Here is a 16,126-nt window from a genome sequence, read left to right as displayed (position 1 = left end):
TTGCAACACTCACTGCCGAGTTCCAAACTGCCTCTGGAAGCGACGTCAGCACAAGAACTGTTCATCGGGAGCTTCATGAAATGGGTTTCCATGGCCGAGCAGCGGACACAAGCCTAACACATGCTCAATGCCAAGCGTAGACATGAGGGGTGTAAAGCTCGCTGCCATTGGACTCTGGAGCAGTGGAAACACGTTCTCTGGAGTGATGAATCAAGCTTCACCATCTGGCAGTCTGACAGACGAATCTGGGTTTGGCAGATGCAGAGAGAATGCTACCCGCCCGAATGTATACTACCAAATGTAAAGTTTGGTGGAGGAGGAATAATGGTCTGGGCTGTTTTTTATGGTTCCAGGGAAGGGAAATCTTAATGCTACAGCATACAATGACATTCTAGATGATTCTGTGCTTCCAAGTTTGTGGAAACAGTTTGGAGAAGGCCCTTTGCTGTTTCAGCATGACAATTCCCCTGTGCACAAAGTGAGGTCCATACAGAAATGGTTTGTCAAGATCGGTGTGGAAAAATTTGACTGGCCTGCACAGAGCCGTGACCTCAACCCCACCAAACAACTTTGGTATGAATTGGACCGCCAACTGCGAGCCAGGCCTAATTGCCCAACATCAGTGCACGACCTCACTAATGCTCTTGCTGAATGGAAGTAAGTCCCTGCAGCAGTGTTCCAACATCTAGTGGGCAAGCCTTCCCAGAAGAGTGGAGACTGTTATAGCTGCAAAGAGGGGATCAACTCCATATTAATGCCCATGATTTTGGAATGAGATGTATAAATGCATTCATACAAAAATAATGAAAGGAAATCAATTTCAGCCCACTAGTCAAAAAATATATATACACTGCTCAAAAAATGAAAGGGAACACTAAAATAACACATCCTAGATCCGAATGAATGAAATATTCTCATTAAATACTTTTTTCTTTACATAGTTGAATGCGCTGACAACAAAATCACACAAATATTATCAATGGAAATCAAATTTATCAACCCATGGAGGTCTGGATTTGGAGTCACACTCAAAATTAAAGTGGAAAACCACACTACAGGCTGATCCAACTTTGATGTAATGTCCTTAAAACAAGTCAAAATGAGGCTCAGTAGTGCGTGTGGCCTCCACGTGCCTGTATGACCTCCCTACAATGCCTGGGCATGCTCTTGATGAGGTGGCGGATGGTCTCCTGAGGGATCTCCTCCCAGACCTGGACTAAAGCATCCGCCAACTCCTGGACAGTCTGTTTGTGCAATGTGGCGTTGGTGGATGGAGCGTGTGACGTAGAAGTCCGTCACTGGCCGCGGGCAGCATTTGGTTCTTTAACGCACACACATATTCATCACTCCTCCCTGCGCCATTTTACCATTAGTTAACAATGTGGGTCGACACACAATTTAACTTCTGTCTTGGTGCATGCATTTCACACTTGTCAATGTTCATATTTGAGAGATACAATAATTATTATACTTATCAATGTTGTGGATGAGCGCATTGTTTGTTTGTTCTGTTCCTCTCTCTCCATCTCTGTAGCTTCTGGGTATGCTGGAAAAGGACCCGAGCTAAGGGAATTGGGTTGACTTTATAGTGCCTGTCCCAAATGGCTCATTAATGCATATGGGCATATTGAAAGATATTGTCAGTAATGATGTAATGTTGTAAATGTTATGTTGTGATATTGTTTAAAACCGTGTTGCAATGTATATCCTTTAGTATGTTTAGTTCATGGAAAATGTAGGTTTGTATTGTTAATTGATTAATTAATTAGGGTTAATTGTTCTGAGGGGAGGGGCTAGCCCTACAAAAGGAGCCTCTCTCCAGTCTCTAAGGGGGATTTTTTGGATTGAGCTGTGGATGGGGCAGCATTGTTGTTAAGCTGTCCCATAAGGTAGACGTTGATGGCAGTACTGTTATTTTCTGTTCCGGAATCACTTGTAAATAAACACCTTTGCACAGAAGAACTTTTGCAGTTCCGCCATCTTTTTATTTTTATAGAGGTTAGGTTATCCAGTTTAGCCATCTGGCCTACTCTACGTGACAGAGCGAGACATGATGTGCTCAATTGGATTCAGGTCTGGGGAACGGGCGGGACAGTCCATAGCATCAATGCCTTCCTCTTGCAGGAACTGCTGACACACTCCAGCCACATGAGGTCTAGCATTGACTTGCATTAGGAGGAACCCAGGGCCAACCGCACCAGCATATGGTCTCACAAGGGGTCTGAGGATCTCATCTCGGTACCTAATGGCAGTCAGGCTACCTCTGGCGAGCACATGGAGGGCTGTCCGGCCCCCCAAAGAAATGCCACCCCACACCATGACTGACCCATCACCAAACCGGTCATGCTGGAGGATGTTGCAGGCAGCAGAACGTTCTCCACGGCATCTCCAGACACTGTCACGTCTGTCACATGTGCTCAGTGTGTACCTGCTTTCATCTGTGAAGAGCACAGGGCGCCAGCGGCAAATTTGCCAATCTTGGTGTTCTCTGGCAAATGCCAAACATCCTGCACGGTGTTGGGCTGTAAGCAGAACCCACACCTGTGGACATCGGGCCCTCATACCACCCTCATGGAGTCTGTGTCTGAACGTTTGAGCAGACACATGCACATTTGTGGCCTGCTGGAGGTCATTTTGCAGGGCTCTGTCAGTGCTCCTCCTGCTCCTCCTTGCACAAAGGCGGAGGTAGTGGTCCTGCTGCTGGGTTGTTGCCCTCCTACGGCCTCCTCCACGTCTTCTGATGTACTGGCCTGTCTCCTGGTAGCGCCTCCATGCTCTGGACACTACGCTGACAGACACAGCAAACCTTCTTGCCGCAGCTCGCATTGATGCGCCATCCTGGATGAGCTGCACTACCTGAGCCACTTGTGTGGGTCGTAGACTCCGTCTCATGCTACGGCTAGAGTGAAAGCACCGCCAGCATTCAAAAGTGACCAAAACATCAGCCAGGAAGCATAGGAACTAAGAAGTGATCTGTGGTTACCAACTGCAGAACCACTCCTTTATTGGGGGTGTCTTGCTAATTGCCTATAATTTCCACCTGTTGTCTATTCCATTTGCACAACAGCATGTGAAATGTATTGTCAATCAGTGTTGCTTCCTAAGTGGACAGTTTAATTTCACAGAAGAGTGATTGACTTGGAGTTACATTGTGTTGTTTGTGTTCCCTTTATTTTTTTGAGCAGTGTATAATAATTTTAATGTTATTCTGAGGCTGTGCCTGGTGAATAGTTTAGGAAAATCGGGATTTGACATGAGAGGATATGTGTGTTTTTGTCGAGTGGGCATTTATGTGTGTGGACGTGTTTTACTATACAAAAATAGTAAATAAGCAAACATTTGACCAACTGGGGGACATTTTGTTAGTCCCCACAACGTCAAAGGCTACTTCTAGGGGGTTTTGGGTTAAGGTTAGAATTAGGGTTAGGGCTAGGAACTAGGGTTAGTTTTAGGGTTAAGTTTAGGAGCTAGGGTTAGGTTTAGGGTTAAGGTTAGGTTTTTGGGTTAAGGTTACAGTTACAGTTAAGGTTAGGGTACGGGTTAGGTTTGGGGTTAGGGAAAGTAGGATTTTGATTGGGACTGAATTGTGTGTCCCAACAAGATTAGTTGTACAAGAGTGTGTGTGTGTGTGTGTGTGGTGTGTGTGTGTGTGTGTGTGTGTGTGGATGTGTTTAATTATATAAAAATAGTTTAAAAAACTAAAATTTGACCAACTGGGGACATTTTGTTAGTCCCTACAAGGTCAAATGTTGGAATTAGGGTTAAGGTTAGGTTTTTGGGTTAAGGTTACGGTTAGGGTTAGGGGTTAGGGAAAATAGGATTTAGAATGGGACTAAATTGTGTGTCCCCACAAGGTTAATTGTGTGTCTCACAGGAGGTTGGTGTCACTTTTTTTGTTGTTGCTTTGGTACTGTTTTCACATGTACAGTGCCTTGCAAAAGTATTCACCCCCCTCTGCGTTTTCCCTATTTTGTTGCATTACAACCTGTAATTTTAAATGTATTTTTATTTGGATTTCATGTAATGGACATACACAAAATTGTCCAAATTGGTGAAGTGAAATGAAAAAAAAACTTGTTTCAAAAGAATTGAAATAATTTAAAACGGAACAGTGGTGCGTGCATATGTATTCACCCCTTTCCTATGAAGCCCCTAAATAAGATCTGGTGCAACCAATTACCTTCAGAAGTCACATAATTAGTTAAATAAAGTCCACATGTGTGCAATCTAAGTGTCACATGATCTGTCACATGATCTCAGTATATATACAACTGTTCTGAAAGGCCCCCGATTCTGCAACACCACTAAGCAAGGGACACCACCAAGCAAGCGGCGCTATGAAGACCAAGGAGCTCTCCAAACAGGTCAGGGACAAAGTTGTGGAGAAGTACAGATCAGGGTTGGGTTATAAAAAAATATCAGAAACTTTGAACATCCCACAGAGCACCATTATATCCATTATAAAAAAATGGAAAGAATATGGCGCCACAGAAAACTTGCCAAGAGAGGGCTGTCCACCAAAACTCACGGACCAGGCAAGGAGGGCATTAATCAGAGAGGCAACAAAGAGACCAAAGATAACCCTGAAGGAGCTGCAAAGCTCCACAGACGAGATTGGAGTATCAAATCAAATCAAATCAAATTTATTTATATAGCCCTTCGTACATCAGCTGATATCTCAAAGTGCTGTACAGAAACCCAGCCTAAAACCCCAAACAGCAAGCAATGCAGGTGTAGAAGCACGGTGACTAGGAAAAACTCCCTAGAAAGGCCAAAACCTAGGAAGAAACCTAGAGAGGAACCAGGCTATGTGGGGTGGCCAGTCCTCTTCTGGCTGTGCCGGGTGGAGATTATAACAGAACATGGCCAAGACGTTCAAATGTTCATAAATGACCAGCATGGTCCAATAATAATAAGGCAGAACAGTTGAAACTGGAGCAGCAGCACGGCCAGGTGGACTGGGGACAGCAAGGAGTCATCATGTTAGGTAGTCCTGAGGCATGGTCCTAGGGCTCAGGTCCTCCGAGAGAGAGAAAGAAAGAGAGAAAGAGAGAATTGGAGAGAGCACACTTAAATTCACACAGGACACCGAATAGGCCAGGAGAAGTACTCCAGATATAACAAACTGACCCTAGCCCCCCGACACATAAACTACTGCAGCATAAATACTGGAGGCTGAGACAGGAGGGGTCAGGAGACACTGTGGCCCCATCCGAGGACACCCCCGGACAGGGCCAAACAGGAAGGATATAACCCCACCCACTTTGCCAAAGCACAGCCCCACACCACTAGAGGGATATCTTCAACCACCAACTTACCATCCTGAGACAAGGCTGAGTATAGCCCACAAAGATCTCCGCCATAGCACAACCCAAGGGGGGGGCGCCAACCCAGACAGGATGATCACATCAGTGACTCAACCCACTCAGGTGACGCACCCCTCCCAGGGACGGTATGAGTATCTGTCCATAGGACCACTTTAAGCCATGCACTCCACAGAGCTGGGCTTTACGGAAGAGTGGCCAGAAAAAAAGCAATTTCTTCGAGAAATAAATAAGCAAACATGTTTGGTGTTTTCCAAAAGGCATGTGGGAGACTCCCCAAACATAAGGAAGAAGGTACTCTGGTCAGATGAGACTAACATTTAGCTTTTTGGCCATCAAGAAAAACGCTGTGTCTGATGCAAACCCAACACCTCTCATCACCCCGAGAACACAATCCCCACAGTGAAGCATGGTGGTGGCAGCATCATGCTGTGGGGATGTTTTTCATCGACAGGGACTGGGAAACTGGTCAGAATTGAAGGATTGATGGATGGTGCTAAATACAGGGAAATTCTTGAGGGAAACCTGTTTCAGTCTTCAAGAGATTTGAGACTGGGATGGAGGTTCACCTTCCAGCAGGACAATAACCATAAGCATACTGCTAAAGCAACACTCAAGTGGTTTAATGGGAAACATTTATGTCTTGGAATGGCCTAGTCAAAGCCCAGACCTCAATCCAATTGAGAATCTGTGGTATGACTTAAAGATTGCTGTACACCAGCGAACCCATCCAACTTGAAGGAGCTGGAGCAGTTTGCCTTGAAGAATGGGCAAAAATCCCAGTGATTTGTGCCAAGCTTATAGAGACATACCCCAAGATACTTGCAGCTATAATTGCTGCAAAAGGTGGCTCTACAAAGTATTGACTTTGGGGGCGGGGTGAATAGTTAGGCAATATTTTGCATCTTCAAGGTAGGCATGTTGTGTAAATCAAATGATACAAACCCCCCAAAAATCCATTTCAATTCCATGTTGTAAGGCAACAAAATAGATAAAGGGGGGTGAATACTTTCGCAAGCCACTGTACGTGGTGAATTTTCTAAACTCCACACCTGTAACACTTGTTACGCAGCCAGTCTTACATTCAAAACCTTTCATTGTGCATCCATTTAGTTTGTATACATCTTTCACCACACAACCATTGAACCAGAATATAAGATTATTGTGAAATATAATGAGGTCATTGGTTTAATCACCAAAACATATTGATATCTTCGCTTTTTTGTTGATTAAAGTACATGACTATCACGTTTCAGGTAAGACCCAGATGCAGACAACGTCAAAGTAACAACAGTTAATTAACAGAACAGGGGCAGGCAAAAGATGGGTCAAAGGCAGGCAGAGGTCAGTAATACAGATAGGTGGGGCAAAGGTACAGGACGGCCGGCAGGCTGATTGGTCAACACCCGGAAACCTAGGAATCAGGAACAATCGAGAGACAGGAGCAGAGGGAAAAACGCTGGTAGGCTTGACGAAACAAAAGAAACTGGCAACAGACAAACGGAGAACACAGGTGTAAATACACAGGATAATGGGGAAGATGGTTGACACCTGGAGGGGTGTGGAGACAATCACAAAGACAGGTAAAACAGATTAGGGTGTGACAATGACCGTTTTTCAATACACTTGCACTACCCATTAAACTGGACTGAACATCAAATTTACAAAATGTCTATCCCATGTGTGATCAAAGGTGTCATCACTCAAGACATCTTTCACAATGTTATCAAATTAAAGAAGCAATGTTTGGCAGGCACCATTGCATCAAGCATGTCTTGAGCATTTGGCCATAGGTTCTCATCAACATCACAGTAAAAGTAGTTGGGGAAAAGCCTTTTGGCATGGCTAATCCAAGCCTGACTGGTCTGGATTGAAATCATTGTGTCCTCCTCATCCATGGCCTGAAGGAGAGTGGTACGCTCATGGGGATGGAAGTCCTACATCTTCCACCTGAATTGTAATCGTGTGTTGTATTTTACAGCATTGTACGTATGTATTGTTGTGGTCCTGTACGTGTCTCAGTTCATAACAGCATGGCATTAGCAACACCTGAGCTGTGGGTTCGATTCCCACTGGGGTCAAATACCAAAATGTGTGGACTGTTGTCACTTTGGATGAAAGTTACTGCTACTTAAATGGCTTACATTACGGTATACCGTACTGTATTGCGTATTGACATTCTATTAATGCACTGTAGGAACACAAACATTTTGCTGCACCTGCTGTAACATCTGCTAATCTGTGTAACCAAAACACTTTTAATTTGATTGGATTTGTTATGTACATCTCTGATCTTTTCAATATACTTTTTTGAAAACTTACTCTGAAGTAAAATCATAACAGTCACCCTTTAGCCTATTATAGTTAATTGGAGTATATATCACACTTTTTATGTTGCTACTTTATAGACATACATTTTCATTGTTGTTCTCAAAATCTGTAGTAGACAAACCAGTTTACATGTCAAATCTATAGGTTCACCAAACATTTAAGTGATCATCATTAAAGAACATTCAGATTGAGTAATATCATATCAAAAGTAATGTGAGCATTGCATTGTAAAAGGCAATGACTTTATATGAACATGTATTGCAATGTGAAACATGTATTTCTGAAACACTGATTAAGTTTGGTGAAAAAGTGACTGTATGATTTTGTGTGTTGTTCAATCAGATGTCAGCCGGGAGGGGTAGGCCTATGGCTTTGTGACGATGATCAACAGCAGCTGCTTACAGATTTTGACAGGTCCAATGCAGTTACACCTCCGACACAGCCAAAATATCAGCTATGCGGGTGTCGGCTATCGCCGGTTAATGCTTGATCTGATGAAATCTAGGCCTTAGTCAATTGAAAATGTGCTTAGAGTTTTGAACAACTGCTTTATAGATTTTGTACTAAGAGTTGTAAAAATGTACCACATACTTGTGAAAATTGCACCAAAGGGATTTTTAAAAATCTGTAATTGGGGAGGATGGGCTCATAGTAACGGCTGGAATGGAATACATGGAATGGTATTGAACTCATCAAAAATATGGTTTCCATGTGCATGATACAATTCCATTCACTCAATTCCAGCCATTATGAACCGTCCTCCCCTCAGCAGCCTCTTGTTTGTGTGTGTGTGTGTGTGTGTGTGTGTGTGTGTGTGTGTGTGTGTGTGTGTGTGTGTGTGTGTGTGTGTGTGTGTGTGTGTGTGTGTGTGTGTGTGTGTGTGTGTGTGTGTGTGTGTGTGTGTGTGTGTGCTCCTCTTTCAAATGTAAATTCATATGGGTTTGTTTTTGGCGTGTGAACTAAAGTGTTTACGGTCAAATGTAGCCAGCTTCTTGAGTATATAGCTTCTTGAATTAACTATGCAAATGGTGTTTGATATGAGCGGTGTTCATTTCAATTCATTTCCAGAAAAGAACATGAAGTGAGAATGTCTACTAATTGGAGGGTAGGTAATCCAAGACTGTTTTCAGTTCTCTTTTGGAAAGAAAGCAAGACACAGTCAGCGGCTACAAATCCCCAAAGTGTTAACAGTGGAACTTCCATAGGGATCAACGAATGAGTACATCTTTGATTCTTACTTAAACATAAAAAAATATTGTTTACCTATACATGTATTGTTTTTGCATAATAATAGCCTGCATGCAGTGAGGGTGTAGATTTATTGAGATTCATCTTCCCTTTGAGCCAATGGCAGCACTGGTATCGGCCCATCGCTGTCCGGTAACTAAACACCTGAGGCTCAATACCAGGTTATACAGTATATTCTTATACACTGAGTGTACAAAAACATGAGGAACACCTTAGTAATATTGAGTTGCACCCCCTTTTGCAGTCAGAACAGCCTCAATTCATCGGCGCATGAATTGAGGCTGTTTCCCACAGTTGTGTCAAGTTGGCTGGATGTCCTTTAGGTGGTAGACCATTCTTGATACACAAGGGAAACTGTTGCAGTGTTGCAGTTCTTGACACAATCAAATCAGTTCGCCTGGAACCTACTACCACACCCCGTTCAAAGGCACTTAAATCTTTTGTCTTGCCCATTCACCCTCTGAATTGCACACATCTCAATCCATGTCTCAATTGTCTCAAGGCTTAAAAATCCTTCTTTGTCCTGTCTCCTTCCCTTCCTCTACACTGATTGAAATATATTTAATAGCTGACATCAATAGGGGATCATAGCTTTCACCTGGATTCACCTGGTCAGTATATGTCATGTAAAGAGCAAAGGTTCCTGTTTTGTACATTGAGTGTCTCCATTGTGTGCTTTGAACTGCAATGCATAAAATAACCACCAGAGAGCTCTGTGGTGCTTTGTATGCCAGGCCCATCAGTGAGTTTTAGATTAGTGAACAACAATGGTGATTTGGTTTTTGCAAGCAGTCTGACCCGTCATTCTTAAATGTGGAAGACTAACTGCTTGATGTCTGGCTCAGAGCAAATCATGTTCATCGAACACTGAGGTCAAATAACCCACTCTCTGTGACCCAAAACAGTATTGGTCGGCTTATTTTATGAATCAAGTAATTCAGTCACATTTTACCACTGAGGTATGTCTATTGTAGCCTATTACTCACAGACCATTAGGAAACTGACTTGCATGGTCATCATTGTTTTTTATGAAAAATAATTCGGATATTAGGCAATAGTTTGGTAGCCTGGACTATCTGTGGGACTCAGGGAATGGGATATGAGTCAAAACCAAGATACTAGTCTGTGCAAGGTTTCTCTACATGTTTCTTCCAGCGAAGTAAAAAAAATGTTTTAAATCAAAGGCCAGAATTGAGTCTTTTCGATGTGTTATCTCTATCTATTGCGATATTCTGCACATTTTGCAATAATTATCTAACAATGAGGTTGTGGAAGAACCAGTTATTTGTATATGTCTCAAACAGAAGCTTATCAATTTGCTATGTCATGAAACACACAGACAGAACCACACCTTGCTTTCTCTCGTGCACTTACACCTGTACGGATGGATTACTATGGCAACAGGTTGCCACTGGCGACGAGATAGCCTACTACATCGCTTTGGTGGGAGTGAGTGAGGGGGACGACAAAAGCTCTGGGTGGATGAGCAGGCAGAAATATTAACAGCTTGAAAGAAAGATAATGAAAATGGGTATGTTTAGATAAAATGCTTGTTATTGTTTTTCTCGCAAAATACTGAAAAATATTACGCTATTCATAAATGTATTGCCTTTGGTGCGCGCGCTGACGGAATTTCCCGCGCTCTTCTGATACAACAGGTAAGCGTCACTCCATCTTCTCACTAGTCTAAAGTAGGCCTAATACATAAATTATTTTGAGTGATGCTTTGGTAATTTATTTTAGCATGTTAATGCCATGCTGCTCATTGAGTGACATTAAAGAGACAAACTTGCCTATTTTTGTGTATTATCATTTTGGCACCTGCGCGCAGGCGAGAGAATGCCTTGAATTTTCCTTTTAATTTCCCAATGTCGCACTGATAGAATATGTTCTGATATCGATTGTTATTGTAATAGTCTATAAACTCTTACAAAACATCTGAAAATAAACATGTATTTAAGGGTGTGTCCTGTTTTCTAAATATAGCTGTTTTCTATTATCAAAATGGTGTGGCTTGTCAATGCGCAACACGTGCCATTCTGTTACATTATTTCAGAAGTCAGTAGATCCCAGGCAAGTATGTGTTTGTTATGAGATATATTCTCGACACTGTAGAATCAGTAACAAAACGTATGGAACCCCTCATATAAAAGCATTATTCTCTCCAGTTTGACTAATAAAAACATATTTAATTAATGCTGTTCACAGCCCACCCTACAAAATGACACTAGAAGTCAGCTGTAGAATAAAATCATAAATCAAAACAAAACTCATTCTCTTGGCACTTTGATAGTCAACTCTGTCCATGTCTACACAGGCATGAACAATCATATTCTTTAATGTGTCAACTGCCTCCTTGATTCTTTGTGTAACTGAGGCTTCCATAATGCAATGACAATGCAAAAGGGTCAAGTAAATGCGAGGAGACTTGATTTTATATTGCCTAACAACAATCAGCAGAGTCAAATGTGGTTGCTAGACTTAATTGCTCAACAATAGTACCTTGAAGGGACATAATTAAAGAACTGGAGGAGGTAGCCTATATCAAAAGCACTGCTTAAACATGTTCTCTTTTTTTGTAGTCTAAATTATTAATTTCATCGTGGTAAGACATTGATATTAGCTTACATTCATCAACAAGTATATTGTATTAACTAATATCGATTTACATCAGACAGATTTTTTTTTTTTTACCGTAAACCAGACAAAAAATCATTTTGGTTCCTTTTCCTTCAGCTGTGCTTACTGCCACATCACCTGTCACTTTCCTCTGGCAACACTATAAGTCAGCAGGGTGAAATATCATTCTTGAGCCCTAAGTGTGATGGATTACAGGATGTTCATCCTCTGCCCATCACAGAGAAGCAGGGTTGAAGGCTTCTCTCCCGAGAGTCACTGGCAGAGATATGTCTAGAACAAAGGGCTCTTTCGTCTTCCTCCTCACCATAAGCCATCACATAACACTACCGGCTTTGCCTGTCATCCCCTCCCAGGTGACGTTCTCAATCTCTGTGACAACGCATACCGCTTACAGAACCAAGAGGCCTAAATCCAGCCCAAAAGAGCCTCTTAAAGCTCACAGTCGAGAGAGCAAAACACTCTTACACAATGCTGCTGCTCGGAGCCTGAACCATTCAAAGCAACAGGGAGCCACCCTGCTCCAGTTTAAGAGTGTTACCACACACTCTGCTGGCATTGTGTTTGCTGCCCCCGCTTGGCTTGTCCTATTACATGGCCATGTTGCAGTGTTCTGATGTAGGCAAGCCAGTAGTTAGAATACTTTTTACCCTTGCAAGTATTTACTATTCTTCCCTAGCCTCTACATTAGTAGACCAAGAAAGAATCTAAAATACATTTTTATTTCCACTGTAAAGCATTGTGGTGATTTTAGCATGTAAATCTTGGTGGGGCAAAAAAAAGAAAGTGGGATGCATGCCAGCAAAGCCACTACACAACACTAAAATATACATTAATTGCACTATACCACTGCTACACCTGGCTATCAGCGGAGCCTTGTCTGGCAGCGAAACAGTTCATTCAGCATTATTTGCTGCCTTTTAAAAAAACATAGCTGATATGGCTGATTTTCTTAAACAAATGTGGTTTCTACTGACAATTGAGATGTACAATCTATGGCATAAGGGGGTCGACAAGCGGATCAGAGGCAATCCGTAATTTCGATTAAGACTAATGAGCGAGCTAGGACGGACGTAGTCGATATAACTATTTGTTCAGCACTTTTGAAATGTACAGAGACCGAATTCAGAACATGGGCCGTTCTTACAGTGTTCTCCCTGTACACCAAGTCAGAACCGTAGGATAAATGAAGGGGGCATATAAACAGACAATGAAAGCTCTTACAATATTCAAGGATTACATTTCTCAAAAACAAGTTATAGGCTACCACCAAGTCAGAACAGTAGGCAAAATTATTAGGGTGAGGCACATGGGCTACTAACAGCTTACTACACAACATACACTTAGTTTATTACTTTATTACTTTCTTAGCTACAGTAAAAATATCTTCCTGGCATATTAAATCATTTATGCAGCAGCATACAAGACATTTTAGGACTCACCTTGTTGTGCTGTGCTCACTTGAACAGGAACATGGCGATCCTTCATGGGAAAATTTTGTCATCAAACTTTGTCATAAAAGTCAGGCAAGTCAGGATTTAGGATGCTTTCAAGACAACTGGAAACTGGAAGAAAAAAAAGTTTGAATCATGATGACGTCAGTGATCTTCAGGTCGTAGCTCTAGAAAGAGGCCCGAGTTCCGGATTTACAATTCCGAGTTGGGTGAAAGTTCCAAACGTATTTTCCCTGTCGTAACTAATTTTTCCCGAGTTCCCAGTTGTCTTGAACTCACTAAAGTCAGATTTTGCAGTTACGAGTTAACAGTTGTTTTGAGCGCGGCACAAATCTTGCTTCATTGACAGCATGGCCAATGTGTATAATTTTAAACTAATCTTAGACTTGGAACCACACAGCCTCTCCACTGAATAGCAGGCGAATGATTGCTTTGCAATGCTTGCAGTTAGCTAGTGATTCCTTCCAAACCACTCATTGTTGAATTTGCGATTTCCAGCTTGTTGTGTAATGTTTATGTCCAATGGCCGATGAGCACCGATGCGTTTTATCTATAATTTATCTTCATTATTTAGGATTAGCCAGTAGATTGTCAACTTGATTCATTTATTTATTTAATTAGGCAAGTCAGTTATGAACAAATTCTTATTTTCAATGACGGCCTAGGAACAGTTCAGGGGCAGAACGACAGATTTTTACCTTGTCAGCTCGGGGATTTGATCTTGCATCCTTTAATTTACTAGTTCAACGCTCTAACCACTAGACTACCTGCTGTCCCGTTCATCATGATGACTGCTAGTGAAGATTTGTAAAGTATGATGTTGACATGATCAGTCCAATCAAAGCTACTGTATAACATGATTTGACATCATTTATCTGTGGCCAATGACCTTGAGCCTTCTTGGATGGGCACTTCAACTCTATGGCAGCACCCAAGGGGCTAGAATATCCGATATCTACCCTTAGACTTGGCAGTAACGTTGTGTCCCCATGAGTGACCGAACACTGAGCCAATCATGGCGCAACACTCCGTATTTTCAGCTGGCTTGCCCCACCACCACAGAAAGCACTAAGCTAGGCTGAAACACCTGCATTTTGGAGCTGCCTTACTCAAGAAAACAAACTCAAATATATATATTTTACATTGTTTGCAAACTGATATGTGACACGTATTAATACCAAAATAACATGCAAAACAGGCAAACCCCACCTGCCCTGAATGACGGCTCGCCACTGATTATATACAATGCATTTACTCATATTTGATTGGTTTGGCTTTCACTACAGGAGCCACCAGTGCTCCAGTATCTTCCCACATCTGTAAGTGATTGTCTGAGGAAGGCAGGAGGAGCAGTGACGAGATGGATGAGGGGTCCAGGATGGCTGAGGGGAAGGCTGCCTTTGTCTTCGTCCTCCTCCTCTTCATCGCCCTGGCCTTGCTCATCGTGCGCTGCTTCCGCATCCTGCTGGACCCATACCGCAGCATGCCCTCCTCCAACTGGACAGACCACACAGAGAAGGACACGTTTGACTACCGCATTGTCTAAGGAGGACCTAAGGAGCTCCCTCGACACTGTTTTTCAGTTGAAGCACTGTCAACTATTGCAATGCTCGAGGAGCAACTTTGTTAATCCATTTTGCCCAAGGACCACATGCTGTATGACTGCCGGTGCCAAACCACCAGGGACCCCTTTGTATTAGATGCAGCCTTCGAGCATGCTTCACCTAAGGCCTTTGTCTGCTCTATTGTAACATGTTATATCAATTCCTTCACCAATTACTGCAGTCATGAGCAGTAATAGCCAGCCCTTATTACCCTAATGACAACACATACGAGTGATTCCAAAAGAAACCAGGGGGGAAAAAGGCCATAACTTTGCTGATTTAAAAAAAATAAGATTTAATCCATAGAATGGTCCTTTGGAAGAATGATTGTTGACATATATTTGACATTTGTATCTAAACGCATAATTGAGAAATAATTTATCAAAGTTGTCATATTTATGACATTTTGGCCTTACTCAGGCCTCCTAAAATACGCCATAATGTTTAATCTGTATGGGCTGCAAAGATGAAAATTGGTGTAATATTAAGCTTTACCGCTTGCTCTGTAATATGAGTAGCATTTTTATTTTTTATTTTTTATGAATGTTGAAAAATAAAAACCTGAATATTGAAAAAACAACATTTTTGATTTGGCACATTTCTTTTGATATTGTTGAACATAATACTCTACGGCCCTCCCACATAAGGAACTCCCTTAATTGAAAGGAAAAACCAAAAACCTGCAGACACTCGGCCCTCGGTGGTATGAGTTTGGCACAACTGCTCTACGGGCATATCAAAGTTCCAGAGTGGGATCTATGCTACTTTTATAGTTATGATCCAGTTTGTTAACAATACAAAAATGGATTCAAAATGGTCGGCCTCTGCTGGTGATTTGCATGAGGTGCAATGATGCAAGTAAAAGGAGGGCTGGGATTGGTTACATTGTCTGCTGTGCCAATTTCTCTATATAAAATGGGCCATAAAGTTAAACTAGCAGAGATCCCACTTTGGAACTTTGATATGCCCCTAGAGTATATTATGTTCAACAATATATTGAAACATTTGCCAAATACATATTTGTTTCTATATTCATGTTTATATTTGTCAATATTCATGTTTATATTTTTCAATATTCATAAATGAATGTACAAAAATGTTATTGAAATCATAATACTACTCATATTACAGAGCAAGCGTTACATATGACACCAATTTTTGCTTTTTAGCATCTACAGATGAAACATTATGGAGTCTTAAAGGAGGCCTGGGTATGGCAAAAATGCCATAATATGGCAACTTTGATTCAGTATTTCTCAATTATGCTTTTAGATACAACTGTCAAATATATGTCAACAACCCTTCCTCCAAAGGATCATTCTATGGATGAAATGTTTCAAAAATCCACAAATCATCGTATTTTGTTTGTTCTGGTTTCGTATGGAATCACTTATAAGGAACATCTTCTACCAAATGGTCTAACACTATAGGCATCACCTAAGGTACCTGCTGTAACACCTATCAAATCTATCTCCTGAAGACACTCTCCAGGCTACCTTGTTGCCACTACTATTGCATCATTTCACTA

The 16,126-nt window shown here is 41.8% G+C and overlaps 1 long non-coding RNA gene across 1 annotated transcript; it reads left to right on the top strand.

The window, feature by feature from the left end:
- The first annotated feature begins 10,352 nt into the window (after positions 1 to 10,352).
- LOC121841649 lies at positions 10,353 to 15,178 on the top strand. Its single transcript, XR_006080682.1, has 2 exons — positions 10,353 to 10,561; positions 14,281 to 15,178. It is a non-coding gene; the product is annotated as an uncharacterized LOC121841649 (long non-coding RNA).
- Positions 15,179 to 16,126: the final 948 nt, after the last annotated feature.

Source organism: Oncorhynchus tshawytscha, linkage group LG03, assembly GCF_018296145.1.
Source record: "Oncorhynchus tshawytscha isolate Ot180627B linkage group LG03, Otsh_v2.0, whole genome shotgun sequence".
Lineage (NCBI taxonomy): Eukaryota > Metazoa > Chordata > Actinopteri > Salmoniformes > Salmonidae > Oncorhynchus > Oncorhynchus tshawytscha.
Note: the sequence above shows the minus strand (reverse complement) of the source record. Positions and strands in the feature narration are given on the sequence as shown.